The sequence below is a fragment of the Cervus canadensis genome, chromosome 25, assembly GCF_019320065.1.
Source record: "Cervus canadensis isolate Bull #8, Minnesota chromosome 25, ASM1932006v1, whole genome shotgun sequence".
Taxonomy (NCBI): Eukaryota; Metazoa; Chordata; class Mammalia; order Artiodactyla; family Cervidae; genus Cervus; species Cervus canadensis.
This window is the reverse complement of record NC_057410.1, coordinates 39,356,177-39,374,471: the sequence shown is the minus strand read 5'-3', so window position 1 is coordinate 39,374,471 and position 18,295 is coordinate 39,356,177. Positions and strand designations below refer to the sequence as shown.

General features: G+C 41.2%; 1 pseudogene; it reads right to left on the bottom strand.

Moving 5' to 3' along the window:
* Positions 1-891: 891 nt before the first annotated feature.
* LOC122427189 lies at positions 892-7,831 on the bottom strand (annotated as a pseudogene).
* Positions 7,832-18,295: the final 10,464 nt, after the last annotated feature.

Here is an 18,295-nt window from a genome sequence, read left to right as displayed (position 1 = left end):
TACACTCCAAATATTGTTCTCTCTGATGATAACAGCAACAAAAAGCATTCCTGCCATGCAGACCCGGAGCTGCTGCTGACTTATCCTTGAGATTGCTCACGTACCTGAGAATACAGTGCAGGAATGAGGGCCTTAGATTAAAATACACAAAAATACAAAACGAGAATATTTATATTACGAAAAAAAAAAAAAGGTTAAAATGCACAAGATATGTCATTTGCACACAGCTAGTGCAGTTGGCATCCTGGAGAAAGTGGGACCCAAGGTACAGTCACCCAAGGCAGCAAATAAATAAAATTGAGTTGGCCCAGAATGGGGTGAGAGTGAGCTTAGAAGCAGCAAGTGTGCAGATGTTCCCTCGATCACCCCTTTATCTGTCATCATAATCCATTACTTGGGACAGTTCTTAGCATTCTGTCCCAATAGGGGGTTATGAGGAGAGAAGAGGAAAACCCTGCCGCCCCCCTGAGATGTTTCCTCCCGTGGAATGTAGTGGCTTGTTGGTTGGGTCCATCAATCTGTTCTTAATCTTTACACTCTGATACGGGAAATATTATTCCATATTTTTCTTTAAGAGTAAAACAACTTCCCTACCCAGGCCACTTTCAAAAGCTGGAGATTCTGGGGGTGGAGACTCATATAAAGCATGCAGGGAGGGTTAACCCCCAAAGCCCTCATATGCATTTGGAAAGAGCTAATTGGAGTTTCTTTGCCTCACCCCTTCTTCCCACCAAGAGGGAAGAGGGGATGATGCTGTGGACTCCAGCCTCAGATATACGGCAGTGCCAGCTGCCCCCTGCCCACCCTGTCCCCACTTTCTCCACTCTGCCGATTGATGCCTGCTCCTCACAGCTTTCTGATCACAAAAGGATAGCCCCCACCCACTGTGGCTCAATTCTGAGCCTCTGGGAGCGTGGCAGAGCTATGGATCTCTTCTTCCTCCTCACGAAAGTAGGCTGCTTTCCCTGGGAGCTGGGAGCTTGCTGGGCTTTCAGTGGGCACGAGGCTACCATATGGCTGATGCTCTGGCAGAAATGGCATTTCTTGGGCTGAGGTGGCAGTTTGCATTCCTTGGCATGATGGTCTAGACCTCCACAGTTGTAGCACCTGTCTCCCTTTGATCTGTGTTTCTGCATATTCTTACCTTTGGGCTGCCTTTCACTCCCAATACAGAACACCCACCAGGGCCGGTGACTCGGATAGATTCCAGGCCCTTGGCGGACTTCTTCAAGGTGAGCTCCACGGCCTCACCCACCTTCAGGCTCCGGAAGCCCTCCATGTGCAGCTTACTCTGGCGCACAAAGGCATCCACCGGGGGTCAGGCGCGACCCCTTAGCGGGCGGTCATGGACAGGAAGCCCAACCCCAAGCGCACGTTGGACCACTTACAGATGCCGGCGGCTTGCAGCAGCGGCGGCTCCTCCGCCACGCGGGGCCGCGTCCTCCGGCGCCTCCTCCCGCGCCTCCTCCTGCGCCTTGGGGCAGCCACCTGTCTTTCATGTGGCTTCGGGGTGCCCCAGCCGCCTAAGGTGTCCCTAATAAGTCCCGAGGTCCAGCAGCACTACATTCTTTAGGCCATAGTGAGTGTTATCATCTTTGCCAGAGTTAAATACTTGTGAAAATACAATTACAGATGTTGTTTTCCTACTTTTTTTTTTTTTTTTGGCTGTGCAGAGTGGGATGCAGAATCTTAGTTCCAGACCAGGGATTGAACTTGTGTCCCCCGAAGCGGAAGCCTGGAGTCTAAACCACTGGACCACCAGGGAAGTCCCCGTTTTTTTGATGATGTAAGGACATAAAATTTAAAAATCTTAAAAAAAATTATGTGCTATTTTTTTCTGACTCAGTTTTGTGTTTTAAATACATTGAGATGTTTCCAGGTCAAGTAGGAGAACAACAAGGCAACTGTGACTGATCCTGTTCTGAAAATGATTGGAAACACTGGAACATGAAAACAAAAAGTGTGGAAGAGCTAATAGTTCAGTGACGGCTTACAAAGATTCAGAAGAAAGAAACCCAGAGAAGTGAGCTGGATTTTGGAATTATTTCATTCTGGGGATTTTTTTTTCTCCTTTAATTGATACCCAGTCCCTGGTAAATATCCCAGACATTTGTTACTCACCCTGAAGGACCACACACTGTAAGGGGAACTTACAAGTGAACTTGAAATAGACAGGCTCTCACAGGGATTGAAGCTCAGTCTAGAAACATCTTGGTGTCTTGTAGGTCTGAAAGCTAGGATTCAGAGACCTTTATTTGCATTATAAAAACAAATACAAATCCTCTTTAGGGAAAGATAGTATCCTTCTAGACCTCAAAATGTGAAGTGAGGTGGAAGCCGGTCAGTTGTGTCTGACTCTTTGCAACCCCGTGGACTGTAGCCTGTCAGGCTCCTGTGTCCATGGGGATTCTTCAGGCAAGAATTCTGGAGTGGGTAGTCACTCCCTTCTCCAGAGGATCTCCCAGAGGATCCAGAGGATCTTCCCAACTCAGGGATGGAACCAGTTTCCAGCATTGCAGGCAGATTCCTTACCATCTGACCCCAGACCAGGGAAGCCCAGACCTCAAAATAGCTCTGGAATTTTTCATATTTGATGCCTAGCATGTAGCATATACTAAGAAAGCTCAGAAAAAAGAGACCTGAATAATAACTACTAGAAGCAGAGACAAGGAACCGAGCCACAGCAGATCCTGATGATAGAACCATCACGGAAAGTTTGAAATAAATGTGTAAGTTCCAAAAATAATAAATGAGATTGAGAATTTCAGCTTGTTTTGTTGTTCAGTTGCTAAGTCATATCCAAATCTTTGTGACCCCACGGAATGCAGAATGCCAGGCTCCTCTGTCCTCCACTATCTCCTGGAATTTATAAAAAAAAAAAATATGTCCTTTAGTCATAATGCTATCTAATCATCTCATCCTCTGTTGCCCCCTTCTTCTCCTGCCATCACTCTTTCCCAGTATCAGGGTCTTTTCTAATGAGCTGCTCTTCGCAATGTCAGAGTATTGGAGCTTCAGCTTCAACAACAGTTTTTCCCATGATTATTCAGGGTTGATTTCCTTTGTGACTGACTGGTTTGATCGCCTTGCTGTCCAAGGGACTCTCAAGTCTTCTCCAGCACCACAAAAAGTCTGTAAAAAGAAGTTTTTGTAAAAAAAAAAAAAGCAGTTAACAAACATTAAAAAATAGAACTCAAATTACAATAGGTGAAATAAAAAGTAGATTGTAAAGTAGATTAGCAAAAGCTTTAGAGCGTAATCACAAAATTAAAGATGGGTCAGAAAAAAATATCCCGAATGAAGTACAGAGAAACAAAATTTGGAAAATTATAGAAAAAGGCAAAAGAGACACAGAGGCTACAGTGAATGTGTTTAAATATCTATTCACTAGGAGTCTCAGGAAGAGAGTAGAGGAAAGGGAAAAATACCAGGGTTCAATACAAGAGGTAATGCTCAATATCGTTTCAGGAAACTTGTGTTGCTGCTTCATGTGTCTGCTATCAATTCGCTCTATTGAGACAATAGATGATATTCTGAAAACTACTTTGTTAAATTATGTCATTCATGATAGTAGAGCCTAGATCTTTTCCAAAGATATTGTTTTCATTCCTCTTGGAACGATTCATGCAGGAAGCATTTCCAGTGGACCTAAAATTCCTTTAACGTGAGGAAATATGATACAATGTCAGGAAGACCATTTAAATATCCTGTATATTTGAAATGGAATATAATGTAAATGTTTCCCAGATTAATAGCTGCATGTGTACCAACTTGCATTAACTGCAGATATACCACCCTAATAATAATAACTTGTAATAGAGCCTAAAGAGATATTTCAATTGTTATTTTAGCAGCAAGGTAGGCATCTTCAGACAAATTCATCACACAGATTTATCATTTGGTATAAGCATGCGTGTGTGTGTGTGCCTGTGTTTGTGTGTGCTTAATTGATCAGTCATGTCCGACTCTTTGCAACCCCATGGACTATAGCCCACCAGGCTCCTCTGTCCAAGGGGATTCTCCAGGCAAGAATACAGGAGTGGGTTGCCATGCCCTCCTCCAGGGAATCTTCCCAACCCAGGGATCAAACCTAGGTCTCCCACATTGCAGGTGGATTCTTTATGGTCTGAACCACCAGGGAAGAGTGTGAGGTCCTGAGGATCAGGAGGCTGAGAGAACAATAAAATCATTCTTCAGTGGCAACTGCTCCATGCGTGCGCAGTCGCTCAGTCATGTCCGGCTCTTTGCAACTCTGTCCCGCGCCTCTTATGTCTCCTGCATTGGCAGGCAGGTTCTTTACCACTAGCACCACCTAGGAAGCCCAGTAATATCTGCTGCTGGATTTCAAATCTCTCACTCACCATCTTGAACAAATCGTAAGATTTTAGCTGTGGGTTTTGCTCAGCATTATGAGTTTTGTAGTTACAGCCATCAAAGATTACTAAAAAGATGCCAGTAGCCAAAACTGGACTGCCTTTCAACAACAGAACTCTGACTCATAGCCATCTCTTTTCTGTGGACCTGCAGGCACTTTTTATATGTCGACACTCTTTAACTTTGAGTTCCACTGTAGTCACTCACAACTGGAAAGGACACTAAGGATGGTCCACGGTTTTTCCTTCCCTTATGGTTTCCTTCACCAGACACATTTCTGGACCCACTTCTCCCCATAAGAGTCCATGTTCTACCCACTGCATTCATTCCCCAAGATCTCTCACTGTCCATGTGTAACTGATTCCTTTAGTTGGAACTTTTCCGTCATAGTCTAGTTTCCTAGAGCCATCTCTAGATTTTTAGTGTACTTTTAATTTTTCATGGTTTTCTGGATTTTTCTATTTTTAACAAATGAAATTTTGGAATAAAGGTTTACTATTTTCTTTTAGATTTATTCTGCTTAAATATAAGCAAAATAAATTTTGTAGTTTTATGATAACTCTTTTTACAGAAAATGTGGTCACTAATCCTCATTGGATGATCTGATTTGTAGATTTATGCCTGCTTAATAATTAAAGTTAATTTCTAAATGTGGCCAGGGAAACTTCTCAATCTACTATAATATGGAGATAACAATGTCTTTATTTACAGGGTGATTGCAGAGTGGTATTATAAGGGCTTTTTGGCCACAATTCTATGAAATTATATAAAAAATTATAGTAATTACAGAAGTACTATTCCTAGGTACACTGATTTGAGACTAGAGATAATAAAAATAGTTTTTCAACTGTACATTCTCCTTTGCTAGTACCAAATAAGATCACAGCGTGATACAACTGGAACAGATGTTATTTTCCAGATGGAAAGTGAGGCCCAAGGAGATAATATGACTTCCTCATAAGTGGCAAAGACAGAATTGGACTCAGATCATTAAATCCTGGAATGGGGAGGGGAAGTAAGGGGGGATTGTTTAGAATTTTCAGTAAGAATCCAGATTACTATTTAATAGTTATGACACTCTAAACCATTTTTTTCATTTATAAACTTAGAACAACAATGTTTTATACTCATGTTAAGAATTAAACAATAGTTCAAAAACAGAAAAATAAACATACAGGAAACAAAGACATTATCATCATATAATGTCTTTAAATAAATTAATTCTTTCCTCTTCTTCCCTTCCCCCTTCTTTCCTCTCCCCCCCACCCTACCTTCTTCTTTTTTGCTATTTAATTTATATTGCATACTCTTAGTATCCTGTTTAGCCTACCACTTTCAAGGTAGACTGTTAATTTTCTCTGCTGAAACACTTGACAAAGTGATTAGGAATTCATTCTGAAAGCTGTCATAGGAGAATTTGGACAAATATTTCTGACTTGGGTGGGTTTCCTTTCATTGCGATGTAAATATGAATAAATCCTAAGTTCTTTCAAGCTAAGATAGCAAAATAATAGTAACAAAAGGAACCTGAAGCAAAATCATGTGGTAAAGTAATTCTTTTATTGGTTGACTGGTTAGTGAACCAGATAATTTTGCGTCATAGGTAGCTGTGGTGATCCTTTCTGTAATGCTATATTTTATTTAACAGCAAAATATTTGACTATTTCCAGAGATATATGCAATCCTAGAGGAAATCAGTCCTGGATATTCATTGGAAGGACTGATGTTGAAACTGAAGCTCCAATACTTTGGCCACCTGATGCGAAGAGCTGACTCATTGGAAAAGACCCTGATGCTGGGAAAGATTGAGGACAGGAGTAGAAGGGGATGACAGAGGATGAGATAATTGGATGGTATCACTGACTCGATGGACATGAGTTTGAGTAGGCTTCGGGAGTTGGTGATGGATGGGGAAGCCTGGTGTTCTACAGTCCATGGGGTTGCAAAGAATCGGATATGACTGAGCAACTGAACTGAACTGATGCATTTGTGAAATACATAAAATATGTATTCTGTTTCTATTTATACAGAAGTAAATTCAGTTACTCCAATATAACTCCAAGGAGTTTCTTATGGCAAATTGGAAAGGAATATTTTTGCAGCTTCCTAAACATCACAAAACTTAGAATGAAAAACTGTGAGCAGATACTGGTCTTCTTGTTGATTTTCATTAGCATTTTAGTCTTGTTAAAGATAGATTTAAAAAAAAATGTGATGTGTGGTATGTAACTCCATTATTTTACAATCATTTATGAAGCCAAGAACAGTATGGACCATATATAGCATCTTAGTATCACCCACCTTTCTTTTTAAAATCAGTCTTATTTTAGGAAGAAACAATAGTAAATGAGAAAATTCTCATTTTTAAATATATGACCTCAAATGAATATTCAGGCATGTTTCTTTTGTTACTTCCATTTATCAGGATTGTTGGAGAATTAAAGGACTAAAGGTTCAAGACTATTGATGGTGCTGGTGGATATGGGTGTAGTGGTCATCACTGGGGGCTTGAGCAGTTATCTCATCTCCCAGGTACTTGGGGCACTGGCAGGCTTCTGTCTGCCGACTGCCAGAGAGACCTGCTCTTGGTTAAATGACAGCATCCTTGCCTGGGAGCACCATCACAACTCAAAGCCTGCTGGCAATGACTGATTGACATGGTGAGACCCACTCCCAGGTGTGATTTTTGCTAGAGCTCTCCCCCTGGGATCAAGCTGAGGCTCATTTTCATTTGAAATCATAAAGCCCATTTTTCCCGTTCTTCTCATTTTTTCATGAAATCACTTCTCAAATAAACTGCTTGCTCAAGCACCCCCATCTCTGCTTCTAGGAAACCTGACCTAAGATAGTGAGTACCAGGAATTGTTCTAAGAAGCCGAGTCTAAAGTTGGTATTCTGGAGAGGAACCAGGGGCTGGCCAAATGGTAAAAAGAACTCCCTTAAGGATGGTAGGTAGAATATAGATAATCCCAAGCATGCTGCAGCAATGGAATTGATTGTTGCTGTTGTTTCGTCCCTAAGTCATGTCTGACTCTTCTGTGACCCGTGGACTGTGGCCCTCCCAGCTCCTTCTGTCTATGGGGTTTCCCAGGCAAGAATGCTGGAGAGGGTTGCCATCTCCCCCCGGGGATCTTCTGCACCCAGAGATCGAACCTGTGTCCCCTGCGTAGGCAGGTGGGTCTTTACCACGGAGTCACTAGGGAAGCCCATTTATAAACAACGAAGCTCTCTAGATTATTTACCTTATGTGAGACATACCCTGGTAGAACAGTAAAGACAAAAGAGCCCTCCCAGGACAGAAGCAGGGAATCCACCAAAACTGTTGAAGTTTTAATTTTCGACCACTCTGCACACCTTTACATTCACCCTCAGTACATCTACTAACTTCTTCTTCTGTCACCGGAATGGTCCCTGAGCACCATGCCAACTCTCTGGAACCTCTGCTGTATTTAAACATCGGTGAAGAGGAGCTAACATTGCCAGAAGTACTTTCCTGCCGGTTATGGCCATTCCCTCCACATGGTTATAAAGCTAGTGGTGGCCACTCTCTGAAATGCCCGTGCTGTCAAGCTGTCTTGAACATGAAATATGCCCAAAATCTGGAGGTAGATATCTCTATAATAGTCCTCTGCTGAACAAGACTGCTGGGGATCAGAGGCCAGAATCTTTGCAGTCAGGTCCCATGTCTTCCATTTGGCAGCTATGGCCTCCGCATCACTCTCACCAGGCTCCCCCACACCTTGCTCCTTCCAAAATGTCCCAGACTACTGCCGGAACACCACTGGGTCTTCTCAACCTTCCAGACAAGAGCCACTCACATAGACGTGGGGGCCAACCTGGGGCCTCGCCCCTAACTTGAGTCTTCCCATCAGTGCAGGACTTGGATGTTCCTCCCTGGAGGGTAAGTCATTCCTGGGTGGCCAGTGGTTGATACACTTGATCCAAGATGTCTCTCAGGGCCTTCCTTGATAGTGCTCTTTCCTCCTCAGTGAACACCCCTTCCTCAGGATTCCACCGTGTCCTCTTGGACCGTGTCCTCCGCAGAATCCCAGCTGGTACAGACCTACTGTAATAGCCGCAAAATGTGTGTACTCAGTCACGTCTGACTCTTGCAACCCCATAGGCTCCTGCCAGGCTCCTCTGGCCATGGGATTCTCCAGGCAAGAATACTGGAGTGGGTTGCCATTTCCTTCTGCAGGGGATCTTCCCGACCCAGGGATTGAACCTGGGTCTCCTGCATTGCAGGCAGACTCTTTCCCGACTGAGCTATGAGGGAAGCCCCCAAAGCAGCTTCCCCAGAGACACAGGCTGAGCGGCACTGAGGAGGACCTTGGAGCTCCTGTACAGTCCCTGGGTTGCGCTGAGGGCAGCACGGGAGACATCCCACGTCCTGAACGAGGGCTCCAAACTCAGTCCTGTGTCTCAAAGGGACTCCAGCACCATGCAGGGGATGGGGTAGACCCCCACGGTCACTGCAAACTGTAAGACTGATTGCACGGTCTTTCGCGGTGAGACACTCAGCATATCTGGGGTCAGGAGCAGCTTCTGGTACCAGCTCGAGGGCTCAGTTGTCCCACAGCGAGTGGTATATGAGTTCTCTCACCAGGAATGGAACCCACCTCCCCTGCATGACAAGGCAGATTCTTAGCCACTGAACCATCAGGGAGTCTGGAGAAGGTACTCTTCCCTGAATTTCTACCACTGTTTCAAGTAGGCCTTCACACTTTTGGCCCTTTGATTTCAAGAGATTTCTTCTGATGTTTAAGGAGGGTCTCTGCTTCCCTTGTGGCTCAGCTGGTAAAGAATCCACCTGCAATGTGGGAGATCTGGGTTCAATCCCTGGGCTGGGAAGAGCCCCTGGAGAAGGGAAAGGCTACCCACTCCAGCATTCTGGCCTGGAGAATTCCATGGACTGTATATATAGTACATGGGGTCACAAAGAGTCAGACACGACTGAGCAACTTTCACTTTCACTTTTTTTTTCTGATTCTCAAAATTTGCTTAAATTGTTAGTAAGTGGGAATCTGTTATTTTATCTCTGCTTTGCAGCATTTTATCTCTGCTTTACACCCAATCATGTAGTCTGTCTAGTTACTCTTTCCTTCATGTCTATTAAATAGCAGATGTTGCAGTGGTTAGTGCATCCCTTTCTACTTTGTATTTGTCAAAATTTCACCCCAAATGAAAGCCTTACCAATACAAAAAGAGTGAAGGCCTGTTTGAGACAGTGGTAGAACTTCGGTGAAGAATGCATTCTTGGGATTTCCTTGGTGATCCAGTGATTAAGAATCTGCCTTGCAATACAGGGGACACGGGTTTGATCTCTGGCCAGGGAACTGAGATCCCACTTGCTGTGGGGAGACTAAGCCCTCAGCCTGCAGCCACTGAAGCCTGTACCCCTCAGCTAGAGTCCCTGAAATGCAAAAGATCCTGCAAAGCACAACTAAGATCCTATGAAGCCAAATAAACTGTTGGCAAGAATTCTCATACCCCACAATTAGAGCTCTAAAAGGGAAGGATTGGAACCCTGAAACCTGGTTTGAACCTTGAAATCAAGTTTGGTAGATGCGCTTGAGATCTCTCAAATTCTTCTGAATCTTTCTGTCTGTGGAAGTGTCCAGTTTTCCTCTAGAAATACACTGCTGCTAGTCTATGCAGAGACCTCAAAAGTGACATGTGCCTTAGAAGGCATCCCTGCCTTCAGGATCTGTCCTAACCTCTTTTCTGACCATCAGGTCCATGTGAGCAAGCTCAGTTGCCTAGTTGTAGCTGACCCATTGAAACGCTATGGACTGTAGCCCACCAGGCTCCTTTGTCCATGGGATTTTCCAGGCAAGAATAATGTACTGTCTTGCCATTTCCTCATCCAGGGGATCTTCCTGACCCAGGGATCGAACCCAAGTCTCCTACATTGGTAGGCAGATTCGTTACCACTGAGCCACCTGGGAAGCCCCATCAAGTCCATAACTCTGCTGAAAACTCAGCAAAGTCTAACTGGGAAAATGCCGAGCCGGCTAAAGGAGGACAGGGATGTTACACCAGAGCGGCTGCACTGTCTGACTCACAGGGCACAGGCAGGAGCTGGAGAATATGCCTAGCAGTGGTCCCTGGGGGTGTGGCATCAGGGGGGACATAATGTAAAGCTGATGAGAGAGTTTAATTATGTAGGACTCTCCTGTGACAGAATTAACATCTTGACGAGGGCCCCATAAGTTGCTTCTAATTTGTTGCTGGGATGGTTCTTAGAAGCACGGAAAAAGTGAAGGCTCACATAAACGAAGCACAGATGCCAGAACTGCCGTTGACAGATTAAGCAGAAAGGGATGAAAAGGCTCAGAGAAGGGAGCATGCAGGAAGGAATCTACTCCCTATGATTAGAAAGCTCACCAGATGCTATATCCCTTGAGATGGTGCAGAGGAGACATATATTTATCAAGAAGATAAGAGATATTGTGATTATGGTGGCAGAACATTCTAGAAGAATCTTAGAAGTTCCGTGTCAGTGGTTCTCCATAATCTAGGGCTGATAGTAGAATGTGCTGTTACCTTATCTAGGCTCATAAATAGCAATGAGAATGAGAGGATCCGGGAATAAGAGGCCAGGTGGTACCACTTAAATATTAGCAAAATAACTGAGTGAAATTCTCATAATAATCAGCAGCTTGGAGTGGTGCTCAGCGGGCCACATATCATGCCCAAGTATGAAATACATACGGAATGGGTACTTGTTCCTAGGGACAAGATAAATGAGCAGCCCAAAGATGTTAACTTAAAATATGTAATCATGGGACTTCCGATTGTCCAACGGTTAAGAATCTGCCTGCCAATGCAGGGGACATGGGTTTGATCCCTGGTCCAGAAGATCCCTCGTGCCCCATAGCAGCTAAGCCCGGGAGCTGCAACTACTGAAGCCCATGTGCCTAGAGCCCATGGTCCACAGGAGGAGCCACCGCGGTGAGGAGCCACCGCGGTGAGGAGCCTGAGCTCCGCAGCTAGAGAGCGGCCCACTCGCTGCAACTAGAGAAAGCCTGAGTGTAGCAATGAAGACCCAGCACAGACAAAAAATAAATGAAATAAACAAGCAATTTAAAAATATATACATACGATAAAAAAGATTCAAAAATAGATGAGAGCAGAGGCCTGAGGCAGGATTTCACAATAGAAAAAGTCATCTTCCCATACCTAGTTTCTAGACCTGCAATAGTGATTGGACCCAGTTATCAGAATCGGGCAACTGAATAAAAACTCTGCTGCAAATGGAAAATGTATATAGTCCATCCTCTGTTTCTCCAAAGGGCTTCCAGCCATTTGCTCAGACAATTGTATTCTAGGGAAATAGAATACTTGTTTTCTGAGAATGATGTGGCACAAATTCTGATGTGATTATGTCCTATGAGAATCCAAGGAACTATTACACTCTCCCTTGTTAGATAAGGGACGTGCAGAGATCAGGTGTAATTGGAGTCCTGGCCCAACACTGTCTTAATGGATCCAGTAATTCCGTAGAGCTACCCAATGGTCATTTCTTCAATTGCTTTTTGTAATGGACATACTTTATTGCTGGTGTGATTCTCACATTGGTCTCTTGCTCATTAGAGTGAGAGCTATAATAGCAGTAAAGCCCAATGCAAACTCCTGAGTCTGCAACCCCAAGTCAAGTTGGCAAATCAAAAACAATACTGGATCCCAACAGGAATGACAAATGCCACCCTTAATATCATAAAGGATGCAAGAGTGGTAGTTCTCACTATGTGTGTGCATGCTAAGTCGCTTCAGTTGTGTCCAACTCTTTGCTACCTATGGACTATAAAAGCCTGCCAGGCTCTTCTGTCTATGGAATTCTCCTGGCAAGAACACTGGAGTGGGTTGCCATGCCCTCCTCCAGGGGATCTTTCTGACCCAGGGATCAAACCCCCATCTCTTAAGTTTCCTGAATTGGCAGGTGGGTTCTTTACCACCAGCACCACCCGGGAAGCCCAGTTCTCTCCATAGCTTTCATTTAATTCACCAGTTATATCCATGTAAAAACTGGATGGTTCATGGCATGTAGCAATGACCTATCACAAACTCTACCAGTTTGTGATAGCCTCAGCTGGAACTGCAGGGCTGGATGTGACATTGTTGTTCTTCAGTCCCTATGACTCTTTGCAACCCCATAAACCTCAGTACGCCAGGCTTCCCTGTCCTTCACTATCTCCTGGAGTCTGCTCAAACTCATGTCCACTGAGTCAGTGATGCCATTCAACCATCTCATTCTCTGTCACCCCCTTCTTCTCTTGCCCTCAATTTTCCCCAGCATCAAGGTCTTCTCTTCACATTAGGTGGCCAAAGCATTGGAGCTTCAGCTTTAGCATCAGTCTTTCCAATAAACATTCAGGGTTGATTTCCTTTAGGATTGACTGGTTTGGTCTCCTTGTTGTCCAAGGGACTCTCAAGAGTCTTCTACAGCACCACAATTCAAAAGCATCAATTCTTCAGTGCTCACCCTTGTTATGGTCCAACTCTCACATCTGTCCCTGACTACTGGAAAAACCATAGTTTTGACTAGATGGACCTTTGTCAGCAAAATAATGTCTCTGCTTTTTATATGCTATCTAGGTTTGTCATAGCTTTTCTTCCAAGAAGCAAGCACCTTTTAATTTCGTGGCTGCAGTCACTATGAAGTAGGTATTTGAGCAGAGTGTTTGTTTTATGTTTGTAGAACATTTGGACAGTTTTATTCATCTAATCATGGATCAAAAGGAATGAGATGGAATTTTTAGCCATTGATGAAAAGTGTTATAATCCTATAAAGTGATATCAGGAGCAACATTATACGTCATTTTCTAGATTTCAAGATAAGTATTAAGTTAGAAAATATGTAGTAAATGATAGCACATGAGGCTCTACAAAACCATGTACTTCCTCTTCTACACATGTATCATGGCATCTAAATGTCTGTTTCACTTTGTGTGTGTGCTCAGTAGTTTAGTCATGTCTGATTCTTTGTGATCTCTGGTTCCTTTATTGTCCTTTCCACTTGTGAGTGAGTGATACAATTGTACAGATCTTTGAGGATTTCACAAACAACACTGGCTTAATAAGAAGAGTGATGAAGTGTTACACATGTAGATACATTTTTACCTCCTAAAAATGTATACTTCAGAAGCTGCAGATTAAAAATTCTAAAATATTAGCATTATCATTTTCAAATTAGTCATATCTACCCAGTCATTGTGACTAAAAGTGCATACTCTACATTTTTAATTTTTCTTTGATGTATACATGCTTGCTGAGGACATTTTTAAAGGAGTAATTTTAAACATGAGTTTTGTCAGTTTCAAATTATAAAAAGCAGAAATTGTTTCATAATGAAAATCTCTCATATATACATTAACATAGATGACAACTCTTCACGTGTGCAGTGTCATTGTAAAGAGCTTTTAATTAGTATTAAAATTTAAAATACTATGCAAGAAAAAAAGAAAAAGCAATAGAGATTTCAGTATTCTTTATTAACATGCTAAAGATCACTAAGCTAAATAAGCTTCTTTTGCTCCATAGTGGGGAAATCAGATGCTTGGGTTTGAAATTTACGCATCTCAGACAAAGAAAATACAACTTATGTCAATTCATAACGTTTAATTTGATTTTGCTTGTCTCATAGGAAAAGCCTTAATTATCAGGGGTTTCTATTTTTTTGAGTTAAGAGAATCAACTTAAAAGAAAAGCACACAGAGAAATGCCATTAGGTATATTTGTTTTTAATTCAACTGTCAAAAATATATTTAAGTTTGATTTGAAGGAATCAAATTTATGAGGAAGCATATTCTACATGGAAATTAAAGAGTGTTGTATTGTAAATATCCGGCTTTCTGTTGATGCATTCAGAATACAAATTTTCTTGTGGCAGTCATTTTGAGGCAATTATCTAGGATTTACTAGATACAATAGTGGTTATCTGGAAGTATACACCAAAACAAACATAAAATAATGGGTCATATAAAATCTGGATTATGACAAGAATTCACATATTTAGACGGTCAGTTGTATGTGAAAATTTATTGATAGCACAGGAAAACTGCCTTGTGCAATTTCTTCCACATGTGTAGAACTTCATATAGCAAAAATAATCAAGGTGGGAATTTAAATAGATGCAATGTTTTTAGAGGTGTAAAGATCTGGAAGTTCATGTATAATAGGAAACATTCTCCAAATAAAAATGAATGTTACCAGTCAATTGTAACTTTGATAGCAACACATGCCAAATATTAGTATTTAGTTTCTCAAAACAATCCCCCACTGCATCTCCCTAATAACAAAACAGCTGGTTCCAAGGTGAAAATAAACCCTAAGGCATCTGAGTGTTTTCTCATTAGAGATGCCAAATAAACAGTTCATTGTTTGCTGTGTGGTATTTTGAGTATTACTATTTTAATGTCTGTTTTGGATTATGAAAAACCTGTGGATAGAAGAAATTATTGAGAGTACAAAGGAGAAGCAGACCAGACTTCTGTTAACATTACATTATGGTCTAGTCTCTGCCAATAAATATTGCATGTACATTTATTTACACAACAAAGCATATGTTTAAGTTTGTGAGTAGAATTTCTATCCATCACCTTCAACTTTGCCTCCTCAATCAACGATAAGGATGGCTGTGATGTAATTAGGACATCATAAAGCCATAGTCCTCAAAATTAACTTAGTAGGCTTGCTTCATATCTGACTTATATGTGTTACAGTGCATCATTTAGAATATTCAGGATTAATATAAAACTCAATTCCATGATTCATTGAAGATTTATATTACTGCCCCCTGAAACTTTAACTTATTGCTGGAGACCAATGCAGCGACCAAAGAACAGAAATCACACAAGTCTATGGGGCCACAAAAATGCTAAGAAACAACCATGGGCCTGGGAATCAGGAATATCCTCCAGGCTCAGCCCTGAAAGAAATTTCTTTGCCTCTACACAAACGCACACTTCTGTTCTTTTTTTTACTTTTTCTAGGGGATGTGGAGCACAGACTTTGAATTAATTACCCATTTTACCTCCAATAAAATATAAAGTATCTCAAGATAATTTGAGTCATATAATCATATTAATATGAATACAAGACTAAAAGTCAGTGATGGTCTTAATAAAAAGTGTAAACAGTTTCTGAAATAATTAGGTATGTATCAACTTTTAAAATTTTCCCGTATCTGTTGCAGGTAGCCAATTCTTCTTATTACATTTTTCACAAAAGCGAAATTGACGAAGTGGGGATCATTTAAATGTTTTTAAAACTACACACAAATATCCATTTTTACACATCCATTTTATTATGTTCTGCTCTATTGAAGCAAATTGAAGCTTTGTGGTAACCCTGTATTGTCAGATGACGGTATCTTTAGTTATGGCATTCAAACTAATAGTTGCAGCATGTGGGGTCTATTTCCCTGACCAGTAATGGAACCCAGGCCCCCCTGCATTAGAAGAACAGAGTCTTAGCCAGTGGACCACCAAGGAAGTTCCAGTATTTCTAGCAATAATTATTTTTAAATTGGGTTTCCTTGGTGGCTCAGTGGTAAAGAATCTGCCTGAAAATGCAGGAGATGCAAGAGACATGGGTTCAATCCCTGCATTGGGAAGATCCCCTGGAGAAGGAAATGGCAACCCATTCCAGTATCCTTGCCTGGGAAATCCCAGGGACAGAGGAGCCTGGCCGGCTACAGTCCATGGGGTCGCAAAAGAGTCAGACACTACTGAGCACAATGCACAAAGTACTCAGAAAATACTGATATTGTGAATACAGACTAAAATAAAGAATAATTTTTAATTAATTCAGAATAAGTTGTCCCCCTTATAAAAATCTTATTCTTTCATATTATTTTTTAACTTAGTAAAAATACACAAAATTGAGTTCAGTTTTTAAAGAACAGAAGTAAATTTTCTTTATTTTTGAATAGGTTTCTTTGTTCAGTAATTTAGGGATATATGCCCACTACAGTCAGGGATTTATCATTCAGAAGAAATTCCATCAGAAGAACTGTATCATTAAAAGTTACTTTATATTAAGATGAAATCTGATGCTTATAAAGGATAATAGAATTTACTTTTCTTATGGCTAGCTTCTACACTATTTTTATGTAGTATGCTCATGGTGACTTTGGAGGCATAAATATTTCAGAAAGAAATCAATGTAGAGATTTTCCTGTAAATAAAGTTTCTTTGTGACTTGAAAATGTCCTATAAAGTGAAGTTTATAAGGATTGTAACTGTCTCATGAGCTTTTGTTCAATTTATTTATCAGATGTGATGTCATTTTTATCTCTATACTTAACCTGCAATGATTAAAAAAATATTTTAAAAGTCCAGATTATCTCAAGGTCATATATAATGCTTTTTATCTAGTAGGAAAAGACAGAGGAACATTGACTGACCACATTGATCTTATTGACCTAGTGGGTTTCTCATAGTACTTACCTGGGTTGGGAAAAAAATGGGAAAATTAGAAATGAAAATCGCCTTTGATCAGTCGCTCTAATGTGCTATCAGTGTCTATAAATCATGGCTAGTAAAATTCTTTCAACATGTGCTAGTTTCAGTGGCCGTGAATTAACCGGCTTTTGATAATCACATGTAGGAGTCTTAAGATCAGTACCAAGGCATGGGAATTAGAGATACTATACAAGCATCACCAACTCAATGGGCATGAGTTTGAGGAAGCTTGGGGAGATGGTGAAGGACAGGGAAGACTGGCATGCTGCAGTCCATGCGGTTGCAAAGAGTCAGATATGACTGAGCGACTGAACACCACCACCTAATACAAGCATTACTCAATAGAAAGGCCTAGATTGCAAGATTCAGGAATCTTAAAATTTACACTAACAAAGTGCATAGATAGCTTCAAGCAACCTTTCAGCCAGCAATTCCATTAGTGGGAGTTTCACAGCAGACAGAACAAAAGGACCGATTGAGGTTTATACGGTTGACCTGTGGTTAAACCTAATCTTTATAAAGACCCATAAAATTATGAATGGCACATAATAGATGTCTAATAAGTATGTTTAATTAATAAATATAGATTCTTTACTGTCTGAGCCACCAGGGAAGCCCAAATAAAACATTAAGAAAAATCACAGTATGACCTGCTTACCATTGCTTCATCACCACCACAACCTCCAACATCCATTGTTTTGGAACAAATTGGCTTCTCCAACATCTTTGGGGAAACTAGAGCTCTGAAAGTCCTGTTCTTATCAGTAATCAATGAAAATAGGAAAGAAACATCCTCCTTCACAGGTTTTCCTAGTCCTTAATGCAAGAGTTCATAAATGATAATCTAAAGAACGTCTCTTCTAATGTTATATTGTCTTCAAACTCTTACCTGAGGAATTATTTGGTAAGGGAGCAGAAGTAATAGTGTGATTTTTGTTGTCATTTTTTGTTGTTGTTGTTTTGTGTATCTAAGTTTTGTTGTTTTGTATCTAAGTTTTATAGTTATACATGGCTTTCCAATTAAGAATTATCTGTCATGAACTCACCAATTAAGAGTCAAAAGGCAAGCTCAGAGACAGTAAATAAATATTTATTGAATAAAAAAGACAAAATGCTGGTATGCAGAAAACATACTGAACACTTACCTGTAAGGAAAAAAAAAAACACCATATAAAAATGGACTGAAGACATATAGCCACATCAAAAAAGAAGATACATGTTGGGGAGCCAAGATGGCAGAGCAGGAAGACCAAGACCTCCTTTCTCGAGCACACCTGAATTATAGGTATTCACAGAGCAACTACCTAAGAGAACTACATGAAGACTAGCAGAGAAGATATTCCACAACTAAAGACATAAAGAAGGGATGATCCCCTGGAGGAGGGAAGGGATACCCACTCTAGTATTCTGGCCTGGAGAATTCCATGGACTGTATAGTCCATGGGGTCGCAAAG